This window comes from Triturus cristatus, chromosome 7 (assembly GCF_964204655.1).
Source record: "Triturus cristatus chromosome 7, aTriCri1.1, whole genome shotgun sequence".
NCBI classification, from domain to species: Eukaryota; Metazoa; Chordata; class Amphibia; order Caudata; family Salamandridae; genus Triturus; species Triturus cristatus.
The window spans coordinates 898,043,059-898,060,398 of record NC_140590.1 but is presented as its reverse complement, the minus strand read 5'-3'; positions in this window follow the sequence as shown (position 1 = coordinate 898,060,398).

The following is a 17,340-nucleotide window of genomic DNA, read 5'->3' as shown; positions in this document are numbered from 1 at the left end:
ACAGTATATGAGTATAACATGGCGCAGTGTATTATTTCTGCATTGTACCATACAGGATTGTAGCGTAGCGCATTGCTTTGTTTCTTCCTGGTACAGGACATGCTGGTGATGATATGCATTGCATTATACCTACAATTGCAAAGTACATGACTGTGGCGCTACGTATGGCATTGTTTCTCTGTTGCACAGTATAGGAGAATATTGTTACGCATTGCAGTATTTGTTTCCTTTTGCAACGGGTGTGATTCTAGCAATACGACTGGCCTAACCTTTTGGAAACGGTTAGAAGTGAGCTTAACTGTTGGTTAGAAGCGGTGGTTGGGATTAGAACCTACCAACCCACCGGAAAGAATACTACCCATTCTTTTATGTTGATTTTGTATCATGTGGTCATATCGTATAATTGCTCATATAAAGCTTATACTCATTTTATCAAAACTCGTGTGGAGTCTATTTGTGGTGACATCATGGGGTTACTGTGAGCGTGGTTGCACATATTGAACACTCGTGCCTTGGAGATAAGCCTGGCTGCCCGTGCCAAGCTACTAAGGGAGTGAGCAGGACTATCTCAGATGGTGTCCTTACTTATCCTAACGTTGAAGCGAGGGGTCAGGGACTCCCGCCTCCAGCATTTGATGGCGGGGGTAAGCGATAAGGACCCCCACTTCCAACAATCACCTATTGTACTGAGTGCTACAAGTATGGGCACCCTAAGGGAGATACCAAATGTCCCACTGGTGGGCAGACAACTGGTTTGGCAATTTTAGGGCTTGGGGAAAAGATGTTTCCAGTTAGCTTGTGGAGTAGGACAGCGGCTACTTTAGTGTCCCTAGGGGGTAGAGAGAAGGCAAAAAAAAACCATATGCCCTCCAACACCTCCAAGTATAGATAGGGGTTCTCTACCAAAGGGCACAGGGTGGAGGCTCTGAGAGACACAGGAGCTAGTATGACTACTCTGAGGTATCACCTGGTCCCTTCGGAGCAGGTCCTCCGTAACACATTCCACCAGGTCATAGTCACAGACAACCGTGAAAGTCACTAGCCAGTGGCTCTGGTTTCATTTGAACGGGGGGTTCTCAGGTTTACTGAAGGTAGCTGTGAGCCCTGCCTCGTTAGTCTGTTAGGCAGGGGTCTAGATCGCACTATCAGAAAGGAAGAAGAGCTCAGGTTCCACCTGGAGATGTTAGGCTTGCCTGATTGGCTTTATATGAACACAAGATTTATGTCTGCCCAAGAGGAGAATGAAGGAAGCCTGGAGTGTAAAAGAGTGACCTAGGCAGCTGACAAGAAGAAGATGGATGAGGAGCATAGAAAACCAGCCCCTGAAGGTCCCACAGAGCAGGTTGACAGGGCACTTACACATTGGTCTTCCTACACCAGAACCCAACCACCCAACTTAGTCTGGTTGCTAAAGCCTTGCATAATATTTTAGATTCATAGTTAATCTTAGTTAAGGGTCTGTAAAATAAGGGATTCATCTCATCTCCTCCAGGTTTTAGATTTATACATATAATACCTACTCTCATAGTGGGTTTAGTGCCACAACAGTGAGGGCCTCCAGTAGATTTTCCATAACTTGGGAGGAGACAGTTTAGTACAGTTCAAATGGGAAGAGATCACTTCCTGACATCTTGGATTTTGGCAACACTTGTAGTGCCTCGCACTGTTTTTTTAGTGTCGTAAAGGAGCGTGATCTGACAGGAATCTGCAGTGCGAGAGCTGTTCTGTTAGTAATCAGTTCTTGGTTCAATCTACTAAATGTTTGTGGGTCAATGAATGACGCGCGTATTCTTTAGCTACTGGGTGCTGTTCTGTCCATATGTCAACACACCCTAGATTGACCATTACCTCTTGTAGTGTATGTGTCATCCCTGGTTTAGTGAAGATACAAAAGGTATGCTGTTCCTAATATTGAGACAAGGGAAAACTGGTTTTATGTGGTCATGTAGTGTAGGAGGATGAGTATTCCTACTCTTGGAATATAGGGCCCTCACACACCCGGCAAGGTGTCATGCACTGTGTGCGGTGAGCTTGTCACACAGGGAACACAAGAGTTGTGTTTATACTGGTACATCTGATTCTAATAACTGTTTTTATTCCTTTACCAGGTTGGTCAAATGCTATCAGGTAATACACAAAGCATGTAGTAGGTTGGTTTAAAAGGGTAGACCACACAATAAAACCACCCACGTGCAGATAGATTTGATTTTATTAGGTCCCAACGAATTGGCACCAGATTGTTCAACTACTAGGCGAGAAACATGTTGACCGCACAATAGAGCGCCCTACATGAGACATAATCTCAGACATGCGCCTTTGTTTCTTTTAATCAGGGTGGGAGACCCATAGATTAAAATTGTCTTCACTGGTACTCCCTTTCCTGTTTTAAAATATCTTTCAGGTTATACACCCCCACACTTTCATCTACACTAATTAGGCCCCTCACCCCCATGGCACCAAATGGCATTTGCAATAAAAGATCTCCGCCAAAGAGCCCCTCATTGGGAGCCCGTCAGGTATTGCAGCGCCGACCTGACGAGGAGCAGCCCATATGATGAAGCATGACTCATTGCAGAGTGTGTGAGGGCCCTATATTCCAAGAGGAGGAATCCTCATCCTCCTACACTTTATGACCACATAAAACCAGTTTTGCCTTGTCTCGATATTAGGAGCAGCATACCTTTTGTATCTTCATTATTGTTAGGGAATCTATACTGCGCCTGTCTAAAAAGCCCTCAGTCTCTCCTTTGTGATTGATCCCTGGTTTAGTATCAGGCCTCAGATGGAACCTGTCCAATGTGTCATCCTAAACACAAATAAAGTCACCTGCCCACATGAGGGGAATATCCACATTGCCAGCGATGAGCCTCTGAACATTAGGAAAAAATAAGTAGTCATCAGTGTTGGGGACATAGATATTCAGGATGCTATCTTTCCTCCCGGCTAATGTGCCACATAGCAGCAGATATCCTCCCTATATATCTGCCTCCCAATACGTTAGTTTAAAGGGCTCTCCTGGTGCAATTCATATAGGGACCCCTCTAGCGTAGGTTGAGTAGGTTGAGAAGTAATTGTACCTGCCGTTTTTGAAACTTATTTTGGAGCCTCAGGGTCAGCGAGGTGATTATCTTGGAGGCAGGTAATTTTATGCCGTCGGAGGAAGAAGAGTACTCTATATCTTTGTGTGTAGGCACCAAAGACTTTCACATTCCAGATTATAATTTTGTCATTACTGACCAGGTGTGTAATGTGTTGTGCTAGTTCCCGGCTATTGGATAAGGCCCCCAGTCTCCCCAAGAAAACGACACAGAGTGCAGGGATATTTGACCCTTTCCCAGTGTCTGCTCTCCAATGTCATGCTTTGCAGTGGTAAGAGTGTCCTATAATAAGAACATTTTCCACAAAACACCGTACCCTACCCTAGGCAGACAACACAACTTCAAGTTCTGCTACCTCTGTTTTAATCTCTTGCATTGCCCCTTTGGTTTTGTTTGCTCGCTCACTGACTTTCGGCAGGTCAGTGCGAAGGAGATGTTCTTCCAGGTACATAAGACACATTTTGCCTCCCGTGTGTGGCTCAACTTTCCAATGGCAGCTAAGGTTTGGCTCCAATGGGGCACTGCAATATCGCCTGTGGCACAGTTTGTTCCAGAGTGGCAGCGAGTTTATCCATGTTGATCTTTTGCTCTGCCAGTGTTGCCTGATCTTTCACCATGACCCCTCACGATGCAGTCAGTTACTGAGGGTAGTGAGGAGCACTTATCTAGAAGCAACCAGAGGAGCTGTCTCCACTAACGAGTCGATATTCAGTGGGTTAGGCGGCACTCTCATTTTGGGAGTATGAATGAAGTCACAACCTGAATACTTTCAGTGTCAGGGTCTACCAGTCCTAGCCCTGGGGGCCGGCCGCAAATGCCAATCCTCTCCTCACCCTATTGCCACACTGTCTTCTACCCTTGCTGAGCTGTTCTCGGTCCTGCGCACTCAAGGCCCACCAGGAGAGCTCTCCTTTACCATAGTAAATGCTCTTAATTTAACTGAGTCTATTTTTATTTGTTATGTATGCCCTCTGGGAATGTTCATCTCTCTCATTCAGTTAGCATATCTCCTTTTTCTCTCCATTAATCGCTGTCATACGTTCCCTCTTTATACTTGTAGCTGTGTTTTTGCACCACTCCCTGGTTGTCTATCTCTCTACATTTTAATTATTTTTTGTCTGTCTTTGTATATATCTATCTCGACAACTGCGTGTGCAAGAGTTAGATAATTTGCCATCTCGCACACCCACAAGCTTTTAATAGGTAATATTGAACATGTTCTCAGCCGCGTGTAAAAGAGTGCCGCGAAACTCCATTACTGACACCTTGTGCTACCATTTTCTTTATTCATACTGCATGAATATATTCATAAGTGCAATTTAGAGACCATGTCCTTTATGAATACTATGTTTATGTAGTCATGGCAACCTTTTCCATTGAGAATCCCGGAATGAGAAATATCGTACTTTCTTGTGCTCATTTTTTTCCTGAAATTAACTCACACTTTTGTTTCCCAGGAGGATCAGTGTTTCACTTTCTCCTTGTTTGTTTTAAATTTTGCTCCGTAGACAATTCGCCTCGGGATCACTTCCAGGCATGCTTCACACCTCAGTCTCGGCGCATCAGCACATTCAGAATGCACGGCATTTACCGAAAGAGACCACCACGTGAAGCTGCACAATTTTCTTTCTTCCCAGGAAGTCCGAGTGGGAATTATATATGACAAACATAGTCTCATCTGCATTAGTCATATAAGGGCTACATGTATCTTTGAATATTATCGAAATATTGCACGAAGTAGTAAATGTAACCCACTAACATCTGGAGGAAATGCACTAAGGAATCAGCAGACATTGTAAACTAGAATTGTAGCACTTCGATTTCAAGCTGCGAGGGTGATATTTATGTAGAAACGTGTTAGTTGACTTTGGAGCAAAGTATGTGAATTTCTTAGAGTTGGAGAGAAAACTATCGTGACAGATAGAACTCACTTCAGCAATATTGCCACTTTTTATTTATTTGTTGCAATTTTATCTGTCATAGAATAGGTCCAGATGGGGTTCAGATCGCTTAACATAGGAACAATTATAAAACCTAAGCAGTTAAGATTTGTAACATTAAAATTGCTAAGTACAGGTGTCTTGGTAGCATGTTATAATCATTGCCGATAGACAGATACACTTCTCTAATTTCTCAGCCAAAATTTAGTGCCAAAAACTGTTGAATGCGCGCGTTCATATATAGTCTTCCAAGTCAGGAAACAAGGTGATCCAGGCCAGCCCAGTAGAGTTGCAACCTACATTGCTGAAGTTAGAGATCTAGCTTTAATACTGACAGAACATTCCAAAAATGGAAGAAGCAACATCATGCCCTCATAAAATCATTGCCACTATTGTTTTTTCAAAATACCCACTGAAAGCTAGAAGGTATCCTGGTCTCGGATCAGGTGAAAGTTGAATGCACCTAGGCGCATGTTATCAAAGAAGAGCGATAAACATCGCTAAGCGCACTTAGCGCGTTTCTGTTTATCGCCGTCTATCGCTGAATTACATCGCCGTGTTAGCGGCGTATTATCAACGCTTTGCGAACAGGTGATGTACTTCTAATGAACCAGCGCAAACAACAACTCGGGGAACAAGGTGAGAACACAACTGTCCTTTCCCGTGTCACAGACCCGCCGTCACACTAACTCATTCACACACGCATTCATTGGTTGGGCCCATAACACCAACACTCACTCGTTTCTCTCTTTCACAGGTCTGCACACAGGAGGGGGAATGATGCGCCGGACATGTGGGTGGGAGTACCTTATAACCTATAGGGAAAGAAAAGTTATCTTACATCCTATACATTAACCTTCACCACCTATAGATTCCTAATACAAACATCAAGGCACTCCGCCCACTTGGTCGATCGGATCAAATAGTTGGATTGGTTGATGGTGATTTTAGAACCAGCTAAAACACATTTAAGACTCAGAATCCTCTATTCTCTTTGCAAAGAACCACAAACTCATACTTTCTGTTAATCAATAACTGTTTATCTAAATTGCAATTATTAGCATTTGTCTCTTCAAAGTTTAGAATTTCTAGATCAATTTAATTAAATCACAGAACACCTTATTTACCTATTCTGGCTATCTGGGTTTTCTCTAATTCATTGGCTCAGCATAACCAAATTTTTGTCGTTAAATTGTCCAAGGATCAGACCAGATCTCAGAGTCCGAAAGTCCTTTGCTCAGCACGTTACAGTCCCAAAGATCATCAAAGGACCAGAAATCGTGCCAGCATCCGTCATCGAAAGGTCTCGATTAGCGTAGCGACCAACCCCTCCCTATTCTACTACTCTTTTATAATAAATTTCGGGATAACATGAAACATTTTTGGGCGGAGAAGAGAGATGATTGGCCAAGAGAAATCGTCCGATTTTGTATTGTCTGGTTTCACTAGGTTTTTGCTGATGAGTTCTCCGCCTATGAGTACATTTCCAAATGTTGCAATTTTTAAATTCATTCATTGTTCATTTATACCAGTTCTTGTCTTCCGGGGTCTTTGGCAGCGCCCCAGTAACCTATCCTTGACAGGAACGGCGTGTACAGAGGTCATTAGGGAATTCACGGTACCATCCAAGTCTGCGCACTAGGATCCGCGCATCACGATACGGTGGCCACTTCTGAATCTGTATTCTGCCGCCATCTTTTGTTAGGCCAAGATGTCAACTTAAGCGAAACAAACACAAAAGAGTAATTAATACAAAGAAATTATGCTTCTAATGTTATACCCTCACTAATCCCTTTTTGTATTAGTATTTTCCTAGCTAATAGCGACATTTAAAGCAGTATATTCACCTTTACGGTCCACCACGAAGATGCAAACGTCACAAAAGCAACATAAAGCATGTGATATCTAATTATCACATATACTACAGTTAATATGCGTACGTATTTTAGATATGAAAGTTATTTTGCCATGCAAATAGCAAGTTCCCACGTGTAATTCATGTATGCAGTTGGTTAATCTTAATATATCATCGTACACAATTAGTAAATTAAAATAAGTAGGTTATTCAGTTAATACTTTCATGCAAAATAGAGGAGGTATACAAAATTGTGCACTACCTGCTCCATCAAAAAGTAAAATAAATGAATTCAATACTCTTAATATTTTGTTAGATTACATTACTGCTTCCCCTGTCTCTTCTTCTCTTGTTTTTCTATACATATTGTCTTTCCACTCTTCTAATTCTACTTCTTCAAATTCTCTTTTTCTTTCTTTGTCTTTATTTCTTACAGTTTCTCTTTTTATGTGTTTTTGTAATTTCCTTTTCTTGCTACATAAACATCCTAGTCTTAGAATTAATGCTAAAATAGTCACACATGTTACTGGAATTAATATTTTACCAATAAAGGTACTACCTAACTTAAGTAAGAAGTTCTTAATAGTTGAAAACTTTTTCCCAATCTTTTCCCAAATACCTTCAACCTCCAGTGGAACAATGTCCTCATGCAAATCAGTTATATTTTTAATGTAAGTCTTTAAATCTTGACTTTCGTCAAGAATGTAAGTACAACAATGTTGAACTTTCAGCATTCCACAGACTCCACCCTCTTTTGCCAAAATTATATCAAGGGGAAGTCGATTTTGCATTACCATGGCACGCATGGCAACCATTTCAGCATTTACCAATAAAAATCCTCCAGCAGTGCTTGTTGACAAGCGATCCACTACTGTTTTCTAATTTTATGTGCATTCAGAGATATTCCCACTGCAGGTATCAACGCTCCGAAAATGTCTCCTACAATTTCTGACCAAGATTTTTTTTTCCTATGTGTTAGTTGACTACCTAACTCATGTGCACCATCTTTTCCTCTTCCCACATGGAATATCTTTGGGAAAACCAGGCCTAGATAACATGTGCCATACCAATGATCTGGTAATCGGTAATATGCTTTGTTCCCGCAGATAAAATATAATCCAGGAAAAACTGGATCATTTCCTCCTTTAAATCCCCATCCTCCCATGATTCTATAAGTGTCATGGCAATCGCTGGTACCTACAAAATAAATATCATATGCAGTTTGATTTCTTCAAATACACAACTTCCCTTTCTGAGGCCAATCTAAAGCCATTGTTGGACTAGCTTCTCCTTTCAAATGTTTTTCACTTTCAACATCCCAGACTGTCTTTTCTTCTTTTCCCTCAGGTATTTTCCCTTGCATTTTCAATCTCCTTTCTTCAACCATATCCAAGAAAACTTTCTCCTCCTTCTTTAAACTGCAAGTTAGATTATTTCCAAATATTGATTCTAATGTTAATTCTTTAGTTTCTAAGAAAAATTCCCCTAACACTTTTGCAGGTTTAACTTTATTCAACTTGTTAATTACAGGTACTTGTGAAATTACATTATCTACATCTGAAAAATAATATTCTAATTTCCCTATTTTGTAAAACAATCTTGCTATTACACTACATGTTATTCCATATGTTACTGGAAGGTGATGGTAAGTCACTCCCTCAGATACAGACGCTGGCAATTGCATACAGATGTAGCAATCCCTCACGTTCATCGTCTTCACATATTCGTATAGTAATTTTGAAAAGACATTGTAAGAAAAATCACTTATGGACCTATCTTTATGTAAATAATTTCTATCTATTTTAGTCGGATACACCTTCTGAGTCTTTTCTATATTAGTTTTATTCTCGTTATGTCCTTCTATTGTTTCTAGTGTAACCTTAAATGAAACCATTAGAGCTAACGCACTCCACAGAAGCATTAGTAATCCTGTACAACAACAACACATTTTTAACCATCTTCTAAGAAACACACATTTAGGTTTTTTATTTTCTGTGTTTGCCGTTTCGAAAAATGATCAGTGTCTTTTGACTTAGGTTCTTCTACTTCACAACTAGTTTTGTGTAACCCATGGCTATAAGGACCTACTTGGTTCTTTCAGTCTTATGTCTTTTCCGGTGATTTATTGTTCCTCCATTTTGAACACCTTTATCTTTTCAATTTGGCATTTGATCGTCTTTCACTTTCCTTTCGTAGTCTTGTTGTAGGACTTCCTGAACATCCGTCTCTTCTCTGATCTCGGACAAGATAACTCTCAGGATTTCCAATTCTTCGTCTTCTTTAACCACTCCTGGTATAGTCACCTCTGGATCCCCTTGGCTATCTGCCTCTTCTTTCATTTCAGGCAATGCCACATATGACCATTCCGGCGACTTATACTTCTGGTTAGGTTTTCTCGTTCTTTTGTTTACTTTTACCGTCATTTGTTTCTCTTCTTTCAATTTTTCTTGGCTTGACACTTCATTTACTTGTTCAGCTCTAGATGAATTCACTCGTGTCAATCGGTATCTTAATCTTTTTATCTTGTTAGGCTAAATTTCATCTCTGGCTGGCCTTTTCAACTTATTTCATTTCTCGTTTTTTTCAGTTCTCCATGCTCTCTTTCTCAGGACTCGACCTTCTGGTACTTCTTCATCACTGTCCTCTGATTCACTTCCAACTTGACTTTTTCCTTCAACTGTTCTCCTTTCCACCACTTCTGTTTTGTTCCCTACTTCTGTCCCTCCTCGTGGTTCTTCCACACAATCTTTCTGCTGACTAATTGTCCCTTCCTCTAACTGGATGTGTGAGTTCCCTCCAACTCCTCTGTGGTCTTCCACAAAAATCTTTCCCTCACTCTCTGTATCTGGTACCTTACCATCTAATTTTATTACTTCAGGTGGAATTTCTCTTGAACTTTCATTCGGGACTGTCTTATCAAGAATTTCCTTTACAGTTTCTTCACTGTTTTTACTCTCATTCTTATGTGCTTGAACATGTTCAGTCTCTGATTCTGAGCTGGTGTCAGAAATCTGTAACTTTCTTCTTAAAGGAAGGTTCTCTGGTGCAATAACTAGACTTTGTTCTGATTCCCCCCTTTCAGGAATTTGTCTTGTTCTTGTTTCTTCCGTATCTGATTCAGAGCTTGTATCTGATTCTTCAAAGTATTCTCCTTCCCTTGTTATCCACTGGGTTTGTAATTCGCAAGGTGTGACTAGCATGAATCCAGTTCTTCACTCCTGCACATTTTACCGTTGTTGTCGTAGTCAAGATCACCTGATGTGGTTTTCCCCAACGTTGGACCAAACAGTTTCGTCATCTGTGCACTTTTATTCTCACCCAGTCCCCTGGGCTCAAATCATGAGCTGGATTATTTTCAAGAGTGGTGGCATCCGATCCAACCTGATGGAACACAGAATGAATGGAATCAACCAACCCCTTGCAATAATCCAACACCAAGTCATCAGATATAGGCAAAAGTTTGTTGACTGGTACGAAAACATGTTGTATTGCTCTTACCATGACAATTTCATGGGGACTCAGACCTGTATTCATATCTGGAATTGATCTAATAGTCATGAGTACCAGAGGCAAGACATCAGGCCATTTCAAACCTGTGGCTAAACACATTTTTCCCAGCCTGTTTTTAATAGTGCCATTTACTTGTTCCACCACACCAGAAGCCTCTGGGCGATAGGCACAATGCAGTTGTTGTTGTACATTCAATGCTTCACAAATCAACTTCATGATTTCATTATGAAAATATTTTCCTCTATCTGACTAAATTGTGACTGGAAAACCGAATCTAGGAATGAACTTTCTTAGTAATAACTTGGCTACTGTAATTCCATCACTTCTTCTCATTGGGTATGCTTCCACCCACTGTGAAAATAGACAAACCATCACTAAAACATACCTCAACCTGTTACAAGGGGGCATTTCAATGAAGTCAATCTGCATTCTGGTGAAAGGCCCTCCTTCTTGACCTATTGTTCCCAGACTTACCACTGTTTTGCTTCCAGGATTGAATTGTTGACATATAAGACATCTTTGACAAAGACTTTCAGCTACAAGTCTAAATTTTGCGTTATACCATGTATGCCTAAAGAGTCTGATCATTGCGTCTCTTCCTACATGTGCTTGTCCATGATACATCCATGCCATGGCAGACACCATGCTATCAGGCATAACTGGTCTTCCATCCCGATAAACCCACACATGATCTGTTTCCCGTGGTGCACATCCTGCTTTTCCCCACTGTCTCATCTCATCTCCTGCTTCTTCTTGCAACTATCTCACTTCCTCCCATGTATTCACAGTGTTAGTAAACAACAAAGGGCATGAATTAATTTCCCTCTCTCTTCCCCTATTGATTGAATTATGATTTTGTGCGCAATATTGAGCAATATCGTTTGCGAATTGGTTACCAGCTGACACATAGTCATTAGACTTTGTGTGTGCTGCACACTTCACAACAGCCAATTGCCTAGGCAGCTGTATCACCTCAAGCAATTTTCCAACCCCTTCAGCATTCTTTATAGGAGTTCCACTTAATGTCAAAAATCCTCTTTGCGACCAAATCTGGCCAAAATCATGCACTACACCGAAGCCATATTGACTATCGGTTATCACAGTCCCTCTCACATTCTTTCCCAACTTACATGCTCTCGTTAAGGCAAATAGTTCAGCAACTTGGGCTGATTTTACTCTTTTAGACATGACGCTTCCAAAACCGCTGCTACTGTGCATAATGCATATGCTGCACTCAGAATTCCCTCATCTGTTCTCAAGCATGATCCGTCCACAAACATCAGATAATCATTTTCTGTCAAAGGTACATCTTTTATGTCAGGTTGGGGTTTGGTACAGAAATCAAGCCCTTCCAAATAGTCATGATCCACATCATCTCTGACTTCCACATTCTGAGAATCAGGCAGTAATGTTGAAGGATTCACATTCAGACATCTCACCAGGCTCACATTGGTCGCACCTAGGACAACTTTCTCATATTTAGTCAGACGACTGTGTGTCATGAACTGGGTGCGGCTCCTTGTTAAAAGGATTGCCACATCATGAGGTACAAACACTCTCACAGGATATCCCATCACAATTCCTTCACTTTTTTCCAAACACTTGCAAGTGGCTGCTACAGCTTTCAGACAACCTGGCAATGCTACAGCTACGGGATCTAATATAGCTGAGAAATATGCAATTGGGCTCTTTAGTTTTCCATGTTTCTGTATTAATACAGAAAGTTCACATCCATTTCTTTTGCTGCAATAGAGTTCAAATTATTTTTCATAATCAGGCATACCAAGTGCTGGTGCTTCACATAAACTGTCTCTCAATTGTTTAAAAGCTGTTAATTCCTCTTTGTTTAACTCAATGGGGTCTTTTACATCACTTCTTGTTAAGCGAACCAAAGGTTTTGCAATCAGGGAAAAGTTACGTATCCAACCATTCCCAGAAACATTCTTACTTCTCTTTGTGTCATTGGTGCTCTCATTCCTTTTATTATCTTGATTCTGTCTGTAGTTACTTTTCTCAGTCCTTTTTCGATTTTGTGGCCCAAATATTGTACTTCTTTCTGACAGAATTGCAATTTCGATGGGGATACTTTAAGTCCTCCATCAGCCAAATGATTCAACAGTGCAATGGTTACTACAACGCACGCTTCTCTAGTTCTTGAAGCCACAAGCAAATCATCTATATATTGTACCAGAACTGAACTCTCCGGCATTTTTAAATCTTCTAGAGACTTTTTCAATATCTGATTGAATATTGAGGGACTCTCCGTGCACCCCTGTGGAATTCGGCACCATGCCAAAATACGTTTGCCAAATCGGAACGCAAAAATTTGTTGGCTATCATGATGCAATGGGATAGAAAAGACAGCATGACACAAGTCAATCACTGTGTACCATTCTGCATGATGAGGAATCTGATATAAAATCACAGACGGATTTGGTACAATGGGACAACATGATACTACGATTTTGTTTATTTTCCTCAGATCTTGTACTATTCTAAATGTTCCATTTTTTTTTTTTAGGCCCATAATTGGTGAGTTACATGGACTGCTCATTATTTCTCTCAAAATACCTTGTTTGATCATTCTGTCTATTATAGGAGTAACTCCTTCAATTATCTCGGGTGTCAATTTGTACTGAGGAATATTTGGGTAACTTATTCCTTCTTTTATGGCAACTTTTACGGGTTCTACATTTTTCATTAATCCCACATCTTCTCCTGTGAAATCCCAGACTTCCGCTTTTACTATCTTTTTCAGCTCTTGGGGTAGTTCTTCAGGGTTAAATACAGCAAATGCCTCAGTAATCTCAGGTTCCATATTAGCCATAGTCATTTTATACAGTACAACCTCATCTGGAGTCTCGAATGCTATACCATCGGGAGTTCAATATATAGTGCAATTCATTTTGCACAATCTCTTCCTAACAAATTTACAGGGCTTGAGTCGCACACGACAAAGCGGTGCATTTCAGAAAATGTCCCTATGTTAACTTTTACTGGTTCAGTGAGATACGTTTTTATTTGTCTGTTGGATACTCCAACTACTTGGATTGTTTCGTCCGAGAGGGGAAGATTTTTAACATCAGATGATCTAACAGTTGAACGAGTGGCACCAGTATCTACTAGGAAAGTAATGTTTTCGTCATTTACCTTTCCATCCACAAATGGGCCTGTCTGGTCTACTTCTAGAGTTGCGCCAAGTACGCACTCCTCTTCCTCCCCTCAACATCGTCAATATCCTTCTTCTGACTCACTCTCTTCGCGTTGTAGCCAATACTGCACAACAGCACTAGCGCGCGGCAGCTTAGTTACCTGTTCTTCATTGTAGAATCCTGTCTCATTACTGTATTTCTGATGATTTACGCTCTGTGGAAAAGGCGGTTTGGGCACCTGATTCTGTTGGGGAACAACCTGCTGCTGTTGCTGCGGTTGACAACTCACCTCTTTCCACACCTGCGGATTCAATGATGCATTATCACCATTAGGATTCGGGGGAAATTTACACTCGGATTTCCAATGTCTCATTTGGCTTCGTCTATATTAAACTGTCCTTTCCCTTTTCCATTAATACATTTTGGTTTCATACCCGTACCAGTTGCTTGTTCAATCAATTGAGCTTCCTGTCTTTTTGCTACCTTTACCTGAGCCCACATGGCTTTCTCTTTTAATTTACGCTGCTTTGCTTCAATCTCATCACTAAAATATTTGGCATGTCTCGGTACTTCGTCTAACTTTTTGTTCTGCCAATCAACTGTATGCTGCTTAATCATTTTGCTTACTTCATGTCGCAATCCATACACAAATCTATATACAAAATTACTCAAATCCTTTTCACTTAAGTTTTCATCACCACTATACTGTTTAAAGGCAAGAATCAGCCTTTCATAGTAAGCATGCACCGATTCTTTCGCTTCTTGATGAGTTCTATCAATTTTTACACAATCGGTTTCTTTAGGAGGTACTTTATTTTTCAAAAATGTAATTACTTTTTCATATTTTCTCATTACTTCTGGATCTGGGGCACCTGTTTTTGGATCTCTAGGGTATTCTTCTGTAGGCCAGTTGATCATTACCTTGCACTCTGTCCATAAATCTGCAGGTACTATTATGTCGAAAAGACTATTCAAATCAATCCATAGGTCTTTTGATAATTTCACAAACCTGTCTACCTGCCTGTGTTTCACGTCTAGTCCAGGGGACATGCACATATCCTCCACCTGGAATCTCTCTCATAGGACATTAAGTTACTACCTTTTCTTTCTCTCTTACTGGGTGGGCTGCAAACGTTTTATCCGTTGCATCATCTCGTTTTCGAAACCATCTAGTCTTCCATTTGTCTACATCGCCCCATTTTCTCAATAATATGATAAAATCTTTAATCTGAATCATTTGTCCTGTTGTGTTTAAGTTTTCAATGTCTTTTTCAGAAAAATCTACTCTATATGGTTTTTGTAATGACTTCACCATTTCAAAATCAATACCCATTTCATTTGCCACTTCTTCTAATCTTTCATGTAAATTCTTAGCTCTCCATGTTATGCTTTTACACAGAAACATTAATTCTTCATCCTGATAACTTTTTAATTTTTCTGTAGGAATGGTCCCTACTATTAATTCCTCTAATACTATTTTTAATTTGGACACATCTAAAGGTTTAGGCTCAGCATCTCTTTGTTGTAAACTTCTTAGCCAACCACTTAATTCATCAGAAATAGGACCTACAGGAATCATTTCATTTCGTGTCTGTTCTAATCCTTTTGGTGATCCCGGTACTGACTCTGTCGTCATTATTACTCTATTTACTAAACTCTGATTTACTGTCAAATTTTTGGGAGTACTTTTTTCAGAAATTCCTACCGTTTGTCCCCACAAATTTTCTCTTGTATCTCGTCTCTGTATTTCATTTTCTCTGTTTCCATTATAAGGAATCGTCAGACAATGCTCACTATCCTTCTGTTTATCAAAAATCGGCATTACAGGACCTATTGTTACCGGGACAGTTACTAGCTTCCATATTTTTAGTTAATTCTCTAATCTTCTCAGTCAATTCTAAAGTAGTTCTAGCCAATTCAGCTGAATTTTCATTAGCCATTTCACTAACTTGGGTATTTTCTGTTTCTCTAAAAGGATTATTTCTTCCTGCCTCATGTGGTACTGTTTCAAATTTTATATTCTGTGGCGATTCTTTTACTGGAGCACTCGGTGTCAATGTGGAATTTGGTTAATATGGGGGTGAATTTTTATAAAACAAATAATACTCCGACTCATGCACACCATGCTTATAACCTTCGGATCCTGTATTGTTTCTCTTTTCCGTACATTTTCTGCTAGTGGTTTCCTCCACATTTCTCATAGGAAACAACCCATCAGTCATATTTGCACTTCGCCATCTCTTAATTCTATCATCATGATTTTCTTGTCCATATGATCTATCAAACATATATCTATACCTTCCGCCTCTCCGTTGTCGTTCTCTGTTATACATCTCATCTTCCCATTCTGTCAATGCTTCAAACTGTGTAGGTCTAGGTCTCGATTCCAATTTCATCATTCTTTCTCTCAGATTTCTCAAAACCATTAAATTAAATGAACCATGTTCCGGAAATGCCAAAAGTCCATAATCTTTTGTATATTTTGCCCAATTGTTTAACCAAATACATGTATGATAACCGTATTTCATAATCATAAAAGATGCAGGTGATTTTGCTGGAGGGATCAACTGTCCCTCTCTAGTCACAATCGGTTTGCCCTTTTTAAATAAGGTCTTGATTTTACCGAACCAGAACTTTTTCTCCTTCTCTGGTGGATTGTAATACATCATTTTCTCTTTTCTGTCTCGCTAGATTTCTCCTATGACTGTTTTGTTTGTTCTATCCAATCATAGTGCGACTCACACTAATGCACCAATCCTGAGCATCTATGTCACTTTTGCAATTCTCCAATTGCACCACGACTCACACTAACGCACCAATCCTGAGCGTCTATGTCACTTTTACAATTCTCCAATCACAGCGCGACTCACACTAACGCACCAATCCTGAGCATTTACGTCACCTTGTAATTCTCTACTCCTAGCGCGGCGCACACTAACGCATCAATCCTGGGCGTCTACGTCTCTTACTGACCGACCAATCTCAGCGCGGTCTTTCTGACGTCAGCTTTTCTCGCCGTCGCTGCTCCTGCTGACCCCTCCTTTACAAATTTATTGGCAAACTTTTTACATTCACTTTCTCACTAAATTCTGTTAGTAACGACATAAAAACGCCACCATTATCTGTTTCGCTACCAAAGGATAGTCCTGACCTTTCTCACAAGAATTCGGTCTTTCCCGAGAGCAGCGTTTACCTCTGCCCTACTATGGAATCGTTACTTCCGTTGATAAAGTAGCACTTCCCTCTACTTCACCCTTCTAGCAAGCATTAGCTAACCGTTTCTCTAGAAATAAAACACCTGTTGGAGACCCAATGCTCCTGAGAATTAAAACCAGAGTTTCACAATTAACCTGAATGCTATTTCATTTACACACATTCATACGGAAAATGTAGTTCATTCACACAGAATCTTTCCCGAGAGCAGCGCTTTCCTCTTCCCTACTACAGAATTATTTCATTTGTTAATAAAGTAGCACTTCCCTCTACTTTATCCTTCTAACAAGCTTAGGGAACACCCATTACCTTTCCAGTGATAAGCATAATCAGAGCTCCTTTTGGACTCCCGGTACTTAAGACCAAAATTTCACAGATGACCTACGCTACCATACATTTCTCTCAAACAGGAAATGTCCCTAGGGGCAACACACGACGATGTTACCAAATCGAACCCAGACAATGCGTCGTGCAACTTCAATCGTTACACGTTTTACCCGTGTACCTACAGGGCAACAAAAAGCGCTTACCTCTGCTCTACTAATGAATCGTTACAAATTTCCGACTTCCTA